Below are 12256 nucleotides of genomic sequence, written 5' to 3' on the forward strand. Positions count from 1 at the left end.
ATTAACTGAAGGAAAACCAGTAAAGCAAGAAAGAAAGCCCATTCGTGTAAGCATATTTTAACCCCTTACTCTGTTATGCATATTAATATCCAGTTGGCCAAAGCAAGTTACATGGCATGGGACATAGATGCTGAGAGGGATTAAGAATTGCAAAAATTAATTAAATCTACCATTGTCTACTCTCTTAGTCATAATTATTTATGATCCTTCCACACACAAAATTCGCTCACATGCTCCTCAAGATTTACTAATTTTTGCTCAGGATCTCACAATCTACATCAGGTCTGGAATCAGTTATTTTTATATGGAGACCTATTAATTAAAAAGACAAGTTATTCTCCACCTACATATCCTACATATGATTGTGGAATAGTGACAGAGAAGCTTCAATAAACACTCTCATATGAAAAAAGGAGAAATGGGAGATAAACTGGAGCCACTGATCTCTAGGAATTCTGAAATCCTGCTGGGCAAACATTATCATGTACTCCGAATCTTGGGGTAGAAAATTTTCTTGACCAAACCCCAGCTCCACTTCCTGGAAGAGGCTCTTCTCTATGAATCTTTCCATTTGCCTGTTTGGCATTTTCTATTATTCTCTGCCTGTAGTTAAGTGGAGGACCAGAGCTTTTGGTTTGTTTTGCTTGTTTTTAATATTGTGGACAAACAGGTGACATTCTCACAAATATAGATCTCTCATAATTTTGCGTTGTTTTTTTTTTTAATAGATTCAATTCCAGTCAACTATAGGTGCCAAAGCCTCACCCATATATCTTTTAGAGGTATTCTTACCATGCTTTTGTGGGACCATATGCTTCACCTTATTAGGAGTCTGTTTACCCAGCTATGAGCATCTAGTAAGTTCCACCCTACTTATATCCGAAGTCTTAACAAATGGTGGAGCTGCCAAGCCCTTGGTTTTGTTTACTTGTATCTACAGGAAGTATTTTAAGGATGCATAATTTTTCGACTTTGCCCCAAGGCTGTATCTTAAGTTTTGAATTATTATTGGCTGGAGAGACCAAAGATAAAAAGAAGTTTTATGATTTTATTTTCAAATCCATCATGGGTCAGTATTTCTAGGTTCTTCATAATCCTTCTTAATTCTATTTGTAAACTAGCCTGTTCCTTTTTAAATCCCTTATAATAGTTTTCACAGCTCCTGCTCTCCAGCCCCAAAGCCCATGCCATATACCTTAGGTTTTTGTTATGGCTACTACTTCTAGGTTCCAATGTCTTGATCCATCAGCTACTGACTCAATAATGCTTAGTAACAATCCTCTCCAAACCTCAGTTACATAAAACAACAATAAGAATTTATTCCCACATTCATGGGTCTCTAATTCTGTTGTAAATCAGCTAATCAAGGCAAGGCTTGACAGAGTGGCTCTTCTTCAAACTGTAGGTCTAAATGGGCTGAGCTTTTGACTACGTTGGGCTCAGGTAGGCCCCACAGTATTCATTCTGAGTCTGAGGGTAAAACGGTTCTTAGCTACTTGAGAGAAGCTCTTCTCATGGCAGAGTCAGAAATGATAGGCCCAAGCTTGTCTACTCAGACACACTTAAAGTTCCTCTGGCATCATATCTGATAACATCCCCTTAGTGAAAACAATTCCTATGATAAAATGTGTGGCTACAGGGAGGCATGCATAATCGGGAACCATAATGCAATTGGCCACTATAATATAATTAAATTTATGGTAACTGTTTACTCTAATTGGCATAAGTCTGTATTAATTTAGTTCACGAAGAAATTATGGACTACCTTGGCAATAATAAAACTTAGTTTAAAAAAATCTGTACTCAAGGACTCAAATACACAAATTTGTTATCATTAAAGCATCAGAAATAATTTACTCACCAATTTACCAGTGGAAATATTATATTCTCACTTATGTAAACTCTTTAACTTTGAACACTAACTTAACTCAATTTGTTCCTAATACATATGCAAAAATAGAATCTCAACGTCAGTGCTACCTAAAGAGATAGCTATAGAACAGATTTAAAATAGATTAACTAACTGATATAAACCTTGGTTTGGAACTGGTTTTCCCCTTGGGCACTCTTTTGAGGAAGGTCAGTGAAGAAATAAATTCTCTTATTTTTGTTAACAGTCCTTTTCCCGTTCACATTTTTTTTTAACATCTTTATTGGAGTATAATTGCTTTAAAATAGTGTGTTAGTTTCTGCTTTATAACAAAGTTAATCAGCTATACATATACATATATCCCCATATCTCCTCCCTCTTGCATCTCCCTCCCACCCTCCCTATCCCACCCCTCTAGGTGGTCACAAAGCACTGAGCTGATCTCCTTGTGCTATGCGGCTGATTCCCGCTAGCTATCTATTTTACATTTGGTAGTGTATATATGTCCCAGACACTCTCTTACTTCGTCCTAGCTTACCCTTCCCACTCCCCGTGTCCGAAAGTCCATTCTCCACCTCTGTGTCTTTATTCTTGTCCTGCCCCTAGGTTCTTCAGAACCTTTGTCTTTTCTTTTCTTTTCTTTTCTTGTCTTGTCTTTTCTTTTTTTCTTTTTTAGATTCTATATATATGTGTTAGCATACGGTATTTGTCTTTCTCTTTCTGACTCACTTCACTCTGTATGACAGACTCTAACTCCATCCACCTCACTACGAATAACTCAATTTCGTTTCTTTTTATGGCTGAGTAATATTCCACTGTATATATGTGCCACATCTTCTTTGTCCATTCATCTGTCGATGGACACTTAGGTTGCTTCCATGTCCTGGTTATTGTAAATAGAGCTGCAATGAACATTGTGGTACATGACACTTTTTGAATTATGGTTTTCTTAGTGTATATACACAGTAGTGGGATTGCTGGGTCATATGGTAGTTCTATTTTTAATTTTTTAAGGAACCTTCATAGTGTTCTCCATAGTGGCTGTATCAATTTACATTCCCACCAACAGTGCAAGAGGGTTCCCTTTTCTCCACAACCTCTCCAGCATTTATTGTTTGTAGATATTTAAATGATGGCCATTCTGACAGGTGTGAGGTGATACCCCATTGTAGTTTTGATTTGCATTTCTCTAATGATTAGTGATGTTGAGTATCCTTTCATGTGTTTATTGGCAATCTGTATATCTTCTTGGAGAAATGTCTATTTAGGTCTTCTGCCCCTTTTTGGATTGGGTTGTTTGTTTTTTTGATATTGAGCTGCATGAGCTGCTTGTAAATCTTGCAGATTAATCCTTTGTCAGTTGCTTCATTTGCAAATATTTTCTCCCATTCTGAGGGTTGTCTTTTCCTCTTGTTTATGGTTTCCTTTGCTTGCAAAAGCTTTTAAGTTTAATTAGGTGCCATTTGTTTATTTTTGTTTTTACTCTCATTACTCTAGGAGGTGATTCAACAAAGATCTTGCTGCAGTTTATGTCAAAGAGTATTTACCTCTAAGAGTTTTATACTGTCTGGCTTTACATTTAGGTCTCTAATCCATTTTGAGTTTATTTTTGTGTATGGTGTTAGGAAGTGTTCGAATTTCATTCTTTTACATGTTGCAGTCCAGTTTTCCCAGCACCATTTATTGAAAAGGGCATCTTTGCTCCATTGTATATTCTGGCCTCCTTTGTCATAGATTAGGTGACCATAAGTGCGTGAGTTTATCTCTGGGCTTTCTATCCTGTTCCATTGATCTATATTTCTGTTTTTGTGCCAGTACCATACTGCCTTGATTAATGTAGCCCTGTAGTATAATCTGAAGTCAGGGAGCCTGATTCCTCCAGCTCCGTGTTTTTTTTTTTCTCAAGATTGTTTTTTGCTATTGGAGGTCTTTTTTTGTTTCCATACAAATTGTAAAATGTTTTATTCTATTCTGTGAAAAATGCCGTTGGTAATTTGATACAGATTGCATTGAATCTGTAGATTGCTTTGGGTAGTAGAGTCATTTTTACAATATTGATTCTTCCAATCCAAGAACCCGGTATATCTCTCCATCTGTTTGATTTCTTTCATCAGTATCTTATAGTTTTCTGCGTACAGGTCTTTTGCCTCCTTAGGTAGGTTTATTCCTAGGTATTTTATTCTTTTTGTTGCAATGGTAAATGGGATTGTTTCCTTAGTTTCTCTTTCTGATCTTTCATTGTTAGTGCATAGGAATGCAAGAGATTTCTGTGTATCAATTTTGTATCCTTCGACTTTACTAAATTCATTGATTAGCTCTACTAGTTTTCTGGTGGCATTGTTAGGATTTTCTACGTATAGTATCATGTCATCTGCAAACAGTGACAGTTTTACTTCGTTTGCCAATTTAGATTCCTTTTATTTCTTTTTATTCTCTGATTACCATGGCTAGGAGTTCCAAAGCTATTTTGAATAATAGTGGCAAGAGTGGGCACCCTTGTCTCGTTCCTGATTTTAGAGGAAATGGTTTCAGTTTTTCATCATTGAGAATAATGTGTGCTATGGGTTTTTCATTAATGGCCTTTATTATGTTGAGTAGGTTCCCTCTATGCCTACTCTCTGGAGAGTTTTTATCATAAATGGATGTTGAATTTTGTCAAAAGCTTTTTCTGCATCTATTGAGATTATCATATGGTTTTTATTCTTCAATTTGTTAATATGGTGTATCAAACTGATTGATTTGCCTATACTGAAAAATCCTTGCATTGCTGGCATAAACCCCACTTCATCATGGTGTATGATCCTTTTAATGTGCTGTTGGATTCGGTTTGCTAGTATTTTGTTGAGGATTTTTGCATCTATGTTCATCAGTGATATTGGTCAGTAATTTTCTTTTTTTGTGATATCTTTGTGTGGTTTTGGTATCAGGGTGATGGTGGCCTCATAGAACGAGTTTGGGAGTGTTCCTCCCTCTGCAATATTTTGGCAGTGTTTTAGAAGGATAGGTGTTAGCTCTTCTCTGAATGTTTGATAGAATTCTCCTGTGAAGCCATCTGGTCCTGGAATTTTGTTTATTGGAAGATTTTTAATCTCAGTTTCAATTTCAGTGCTTGTGATTGGTCTGTTCATATTTTCTATTTCTTCCTGGTTCAGTCTTGGAAGGTTGTACCTTTCTAAGAATTTGTCCATTTCCTCTAGGTTGTCCATTTTATTGGCATATAGTTGCTTGTAGTAATCTCTCATGATTCTTTGTATTTCTGTGGTGTCAGTTGTAACTTCATTTTCATTTTTAGCTTTATTGATTTGAGTCCTTTACCCTTTTTTCTTGATGAATCTAGCTAAAGGTTTATCAATTTTGTTTATCTTCTCAAAAAAACCCGCTTTTAGTTTTATTGATCTTTGCTATTGTTTTTTTTGTTTGTTTGTTTCTATTTCATTTATTTCTGCTCTGATTAATATTCCCTGGGGCCGGGAATTCTCTGGTGTACCAGCATCCTGGACTTCGTGCTCCCACTCCGGAGGCTTAGGCCCGACCCCTGGCCTGGGTATGAAGCCCCCTCAAGCCACATGGCTCAGCAAAAAAGGAAAAAAAAAGAAAAGAAAAGAAAAAGAAGGGTGGGAAGAAAACAAATGAAAAGAAACAGACAAACAAAACCCAAGACAAATAGCTAAGACAAAAATAAGCAACAAGCAAACAGCAATAGCAACTATTAAAAACAAACCAAAGAAACAGACAAACAAAACCCCAGACAAATGGTAAAATCAAAACCAAATGAACAAAACAAAACAAAACAAACACACACACAAAAAAAATAATAAACGAAAACAAAAACAGAGAAAACAAAAACCAAGAGAACAACCAAACAAAGGAATCCCACAATGAAATCAAACAACTAAAAACAAAACTAACAAAAACAAATAATAAAAAACAAAACAAAAGCAGAATGCAAACTGAAAGAAAAAGCAAAGAAAACAAAACAAACACATAAAATGATGAAAAAAATAAAGGTTAGAACAAATAGAACAAAGGAAAGATAAAAACGGGAAAGAACACAGAACAACAAAAAAGTAATAAAGAAATAGAAATATAAAAATTTTTTAAATATATTAAAAATTGTTTAAAAAACTAAATAAAAATAAAAACATAATAATAAAAACAACAGAACAAAACATTTAAAAAATAGTAATAATTATATTTTCCTGGGGTCTCAGCTGTCAGCATCCTTGCCCCCACCGCGAGTCACAGCCAACCTCCACCTCTGCAGGAGGCCCTCTAAAACTCTAGGTAGGTCTCTGGTCCCTCTGTGGGCACTGTGGGGGCAGCTCAGACTGTGACCTGGCCCACCTCCCAAGTGTACTAGTCCTCAAAGTGCACAGCTGCTAGAGCTAGACCAATTTCCTTTGTGGGAACACTCATTGTCCATTCAGATATTCCATAGATGCAGGGTTTACCAAGCAGATTGCAGGGATTTAATCTACAGTTTGTTAAGCTGCACAGAAAGATTTTTTTTCCTTTTCCTTAGTCGCCCCACCCCTGGGGCTCAGCTGTGCTTTTAGCTCCACCTCTGTGTGTGGACCACCCACAGGAGTCTGCTCCCAAGGCTGCCTTGGAGCACTCGGGGCTGCCCTGGTGAGGACAGGGTGCAGAGGTGGTGCAACTGCCTGGGTTGCGGGGCCCCGGTGGCAACAGGTTCACAGGAAAACCAGTGGCCATGAGCATGAGAGATATGGCCCTAGTGGGAGCCTTTCCTAGCACCTGGCGGCAGGCATGAAAAGGCCAGCCCTGGTGGGGGCTTTTCCTAGTGCCTGAGGGGGCAGGGGGCTGGCGTGTGGGGAGAGAGACACTGCAATGGCAACTCCACCCCCTGTGCATCACTCAACAGTAGCACCATGCTTCTATGTCAGTCTGGGTTTCCTCCATAAGCATTCCTGGTTTCAGATTTCCTCCCTGCCATCCCCCCAGTCTATCTCCTTGCAGCCCACAGCAGTCCTCCTCCCAGGTTTGCTCTCCAGTCCCCATGTTCCAGCTTTCAGCCCCCGTGTCCACTGGAGGACACATGTCCCAGTCTGGGGTGCACAGGCCTGTGGCACAGACCATCTGTCTAGTTCTCACTCTGTCCTGTCTGCCACAGACTGGCCATTTCACCCTCCTCTGACAGCCTCAGATGCCCCCCTTCTGTTCCAACTGATTTCCCCATCAGTGAAGGGGCTCCCCCGGATGTGGGAATCTCTCCTCTGCTTCAGCTCTCCCCCAAGGGCACAGAACTCTTTCTGCTTCCTCTCCTCTTCTTTTTCCCTTCTTTCTTTCATCCTATCCGTTTATGTGGAGATCTCTCCTGTCTTTTCTGGTGTCCAATGTCTTCTGCTAGTGTTCAGCCAGTGTTCTGTGAGAATTGTTTCATCTGTAGATGTATTCTTTAAATTTATTTATTTATTTTTATTTATTTATTTTTAGCTGTGTTGGGTCTTCGTTTCGTGCGAGGGCTTTCTCTAGTTGTGGCAAGCGGGGGCCGCTCTTCATCGCGGTGCGCGGGCCTCTCACTATCGCGGCCCCTCCCGTTGCGGGGCACAGGCTCCAGACGCACAGGCTCAGTAGTTGTGGTTCACGGGCCCAGTTGCTCCGCGGCATGTGGGATCTTCCCAGACCAGGGCTCGAACTCGTGTCCCCTGCATTAGCAGGCGGATTCTCAACCACTGCGCCACCAGGGAAGCCCTGTAGATGTATTCTTGATGCATTTGTGGAGAGAGATGAACTCCACGTCCTCCTGCTCCTCCTTCATCTTGGTCAAGAAGACAATTTGCTCATTTCTAAGCTCCATTTCCTCCATGGAACATATCTCCTAAGACTTGTTAGATTTCAGTTCCATTAAGAGTATCAGCATCCTTACTGCATTTATCTCCTACCTCTCCTTGACTTTCTTCCAGTTTAAAGCACTGCTACTAATATTCCAGAAGGAGATTGTCCCTTTGGGAAATCTGTGCAAACATTCTAGCTATTTTAAAATTATGTTTTGGACTCTCATGGTAGCCTCAGTGCCTGTGAATTAGTGAAAAACATTTTTCTGCCTCTTTGTCATGTTAGTGTTTTCTGAATCGTAACTCCAGGTGCCCTAGACAACAAGATGACTCATCTTTTCTACCATTACTGTTGTATGATATCCAAGGTGGCCAAAGTCAGTGCCAGCATTGTGATATTGACACTAATTACACAATGGAATAAATCTCATCCTGACTTCGGAGTCTTGAGTTTGTTCCATTGTAAACCTCTAAGACCAGGAAAAGTTCCTCCCCAACATTCTGCTAGAAGTTCAGGGGTCCCTTGGGGTTTACACATGTCCTAAGAAGTAGTGGGAAGGCCACAACTATAGTAGTTAGATGGGTACTGAGCAAGATTCTGGTGAACTGGTGGGCATCCCTCTTGCAGGCAGAGTTGCAACTTTGGTGGAAAAGGAATGGAATTTCACTTTGAGGTAGATGGCATGATAAACTGGCTGACAGTTAGGGTGAAGATTTGAAGGATGAGAGCTCCTAGTCAGATGTTCACTTGAGAGGACCTCTACCCAGTGTAACTCCTCAAAATATTTAGTTATTTGGAGTGGTGCTTGTCTTGGTCTACTTAGCCAGCACTTTCTAGAAATCCCCATCACCACTCTGCCCTTTACAATTCTTCTAGCCTAAAGTCTCCACATTCTACAGCCCACTTCATAAGCCATCATGGATACTTTTCCTCTCATTTTGCCATTTCTTCTTTATCCATCTATAAACAAAGACTTCCTTTTTTTCCACTGTAGACTTTTGGGCAATAAAATAAAAATAAAAATTAACAAGTCAACCAAACAACCAACAAACATTTAAAAAAATTTTTTCAAACATAAGGAATATTCAGTTTTCAGACACATTCTGCAGGTAAAGAGGGTATGTGGAAGTGCTACTATGAAAATTTGAATCATTCCATAGCATCAAGAAAAAATTAAAAAGGCAAAAATACTAGTTTTCACACTGGAATATATAATGTTCTGTTATAAATGCCTAGAATGTGATTGAGTTATTCTAAGCCCAGCATTTCCACATTTGGTGCTCAAATTATTCTCAGAGGGGAAAAAAAGGAATAAAAGCAAGGAAAGGAGAGAGGAGGAGGAGAGATATAGCAGGAATCTGTGACTGAGCAAAAAATAATACATTACATTGTGTATGGGCACTGTTGAGCCAATCCAATGAATCTTAGGTCTTCTTATTCCTACAAAGAACACTAGCCTATACTTAGCAGGGACATAAATGCTACAATTAGGCATTTATGATTAAGTCAAGCTATACTACTCCCTAGTTTATATTTAACTTCAAATACTTCAATATAAAATCCCATGAAGAAAATCTAGGTACCTGGACCATGGTTAATAAATGAAATGTTGAGTGTGTTGCACAAAATTAAAAAGAAATACTTCTGTTTTTCTTAAAGCTTTCATAGAGGTCTGATGTAGCCAGTCCAACATCAGACTAACAGCTGACTGAAATAATGACTGTAAAATACTTATTTTGGAGCCTAGCATGATATAAGCATTTAAAATTTAGCAAAGCAAGCATGTTTATATTGTGGAAAATAGACTCAAAAAATAACAAGAATAGCTCTGAAGAAAAAATTCATAGAATGCCCATATTAGGAGGCCAGCCAGAGCATAGAAGGCAAGAATGATAGTTGCTTCTACTTTAGTCAACCCTGGAGAATTAAAACACCAATTTCATGAATGTGCCCCTGGGCATGTTTTAGCACAAGTTTAATAGGATTATCTTCCTTCTCTAACTTTCTTTTTTGAGTATAGTGTCACTCTCCTAGGATCTTGGGATCCTTTCTGGTCCTGCTTTGAGTGTCTATACTTGGACCATGATTCCTAAGGCAACAAGGGTTGAAGGGTGCAGTATTGATACCTGCTACAACATGAATTAACCCATAAAACATTAGGCTAATTTAAAGAAGCCAGTCACAGAAAGTCAAATATGGTGTGCTGACTGAAAGTAGATAAATGGTTGCTGGAGGGAGAGAGTGATAAAAGATGTTTTAAAATTAGATAGAGGTGATGGTTGCATGACTGTGAATTTATGTTTTTAAAGAAACACTGAATTGTACACTTTAAAAGGGTTGTGTGATATATTAATTATATGTCAATTAAGCCATTATAAAAAATTGAGGGAAAACAGTTTGGTGCATGATCAGACAATAGAAAGACTAGTTAAAATCAGGATTTGTGGGGAAGATACATGGCACTTAGCATCCAAAGTTCTATGTCTTCTCATTAGTTTATGGTGCCCTCAACATTTTAAAGAAATTTTTAAAAATATCAAACACTTTAAGGAATAATACATCAAAAGCCCTACGATCCCATAACCATAATAAATAAAAAAAAAAAAACTATTAGCAAATTGTCATAATTGTTTCAAGACTTTTAATATATAAAAGAAATAAAATATTTCACATTAATGTAAATGCCTTTTCAACCAAGAGCCTGAGTCTGTATTTCTACTTTGTTGGAAACCAAAATTTTTAAAATTATTTTAAAATAATACACTTAAGTTATTTGATTCTCTAATCTATATTTTTCTGATATTTCATTGGGCCATAAAAAGCACAAATCAGCCACCAGTTATTAACATTAATATTTCAAACTGCCAGTTAAGGTGCATGCATTGCAAAGTATAAAAATAATGCTCGGGGCTTCCCTGGTGGCGCAGTGGTTGGGAGTCTGCCTGCCGGTGCGGGGGACGCGGGTTCGAGCCCTGGTCTGGGAGGATCCCACATGCCGCGGAGCGGCTGGGCCCGTGAGCCACAATTGCTGAGCCTGCGCTTCTGGAGGCTGTGCTCCGCAACAAGAGAGGCCGCGATGGTGGGAGGCCTGCGCACCATGATGAAGAGGGGCCCCCACTTGCTGCGGCTAGAGAGAGCCCTCGCACAGAAACGAAGACCCAACACAGCCATAGATAAATAAATAAATAAATAAAATTTTAAAAAAATTATACATTATGATAAAAAAAAAATAATGCTCATTTTAAAAATTTGAAAATTAATAAAAACATTGCTATCAATCTATATTAGGAGAGGCAATGACAACCCTAAAAAAATAAAAACTATATCTGTCACTGCAAGAATTTTAGAAAAATGTTTAAATTCTTTAGCAGAGTAATGTGAATAATGAGAAACTCAACAGTATCGTTGGGAAAATGACAAATACTTGATTTTTCTTTCATTCTCTTTCAGCTCTCTTAAAGTGTTAGTTTGGAATAAAAAGGGAAAGCCTGTAGGGAAAAATATAGAAGAATTAGTTAAGTGAATAATATAAACCAAAATAAATTTTATTTTAATAGAGCAATAGTATTGAAACAATACTATTTGGAGCAATTGTAACACAATTTCCTAAAACTCAAATTAATTTTAATTTTGAGCTCCCATCTTTCCAGACTTCTGAGAAACGTAACTTTAGTCATTTGTAAATATCTCCTAGTCTCTTAACAGACTAGCGCCAATCAAAGCATTGGGATTTTAGTAGTCCATAATAAGCCACCTCATATGAACCAGGTGAATATCCATGTAAAAACTATACTTTATAAAATTCAAAGTAGTATCTATTTTGAACACTTACTCTACTGCATAACCTCGGTGTCTCAGGGTTCCACTGGCAGGCTGGTGTCAAAGTTCAGAGAGACATTTCAGAGAGCTGAGACATGGGCAAAGACCATTTGTTTACAGAAGATACCATTTAAAACATCCCACAGTCAACATGAATGCTCGGATCCAGCACCTGTCTAAGGCCTCTGTTTCACGTGACCACAGGGAAATCTCCACAAGACCACCTTTGGTTCTGTCTGGTGTTAAAACATGCATGATTTCTCTTTGAACTCTTTCAATTCACTGGCATTGTGAAACCCCATCTCATCCAGGTGACTGTAGGGTATTGCTGAATTCACTTATCACTTCTGTGAAGCATGATTCAGTTTCTCTCATTCTCTTTTCACCCAACTTCTCACCTCATACCCTGCTTGCTTCATAGCTTCCTTGCTTTCTCCAAATCCAGATTGAGGAATCTTCTTCTAATCCAGGATTGAATCTACACTTGCTATGCCTGCTCATGGCGATAGATAGATGATAGATAGATGATAGATAGATAGATAGATAGATGTCGATACAGATATAGATATTTTTACTACTCAAGTGCCTCTTCCCAGGCACAAGTTTTGGCTTTGAGGAAAAAAAAAGGCAGGAAGAATCACAAGCTATTTTTGCTTTCTACCTTGTCACCAAAATTCTTGAATTTGGAAAATAAAAATGCTAATATAATACACTATAATGTAATATGATATGATATAGATAGAAATAAATAATAGATTAATGTCTCAAAAT

Source organism: Balaenoptera ricei, chromosome 10 (genome assembly GCF_028023285.1).
Source record: "Balaenoptera ricei isolate mBalRic1 chromosome 10, mBalRic1.hap2, whole genome shotgun sequence".
NCBI lineage: Eukaryota > Metazoa > Chordata > Mammalia > Artiodactyla > Balaenopteridae > Balaenoptera > Balaenoptera ricei.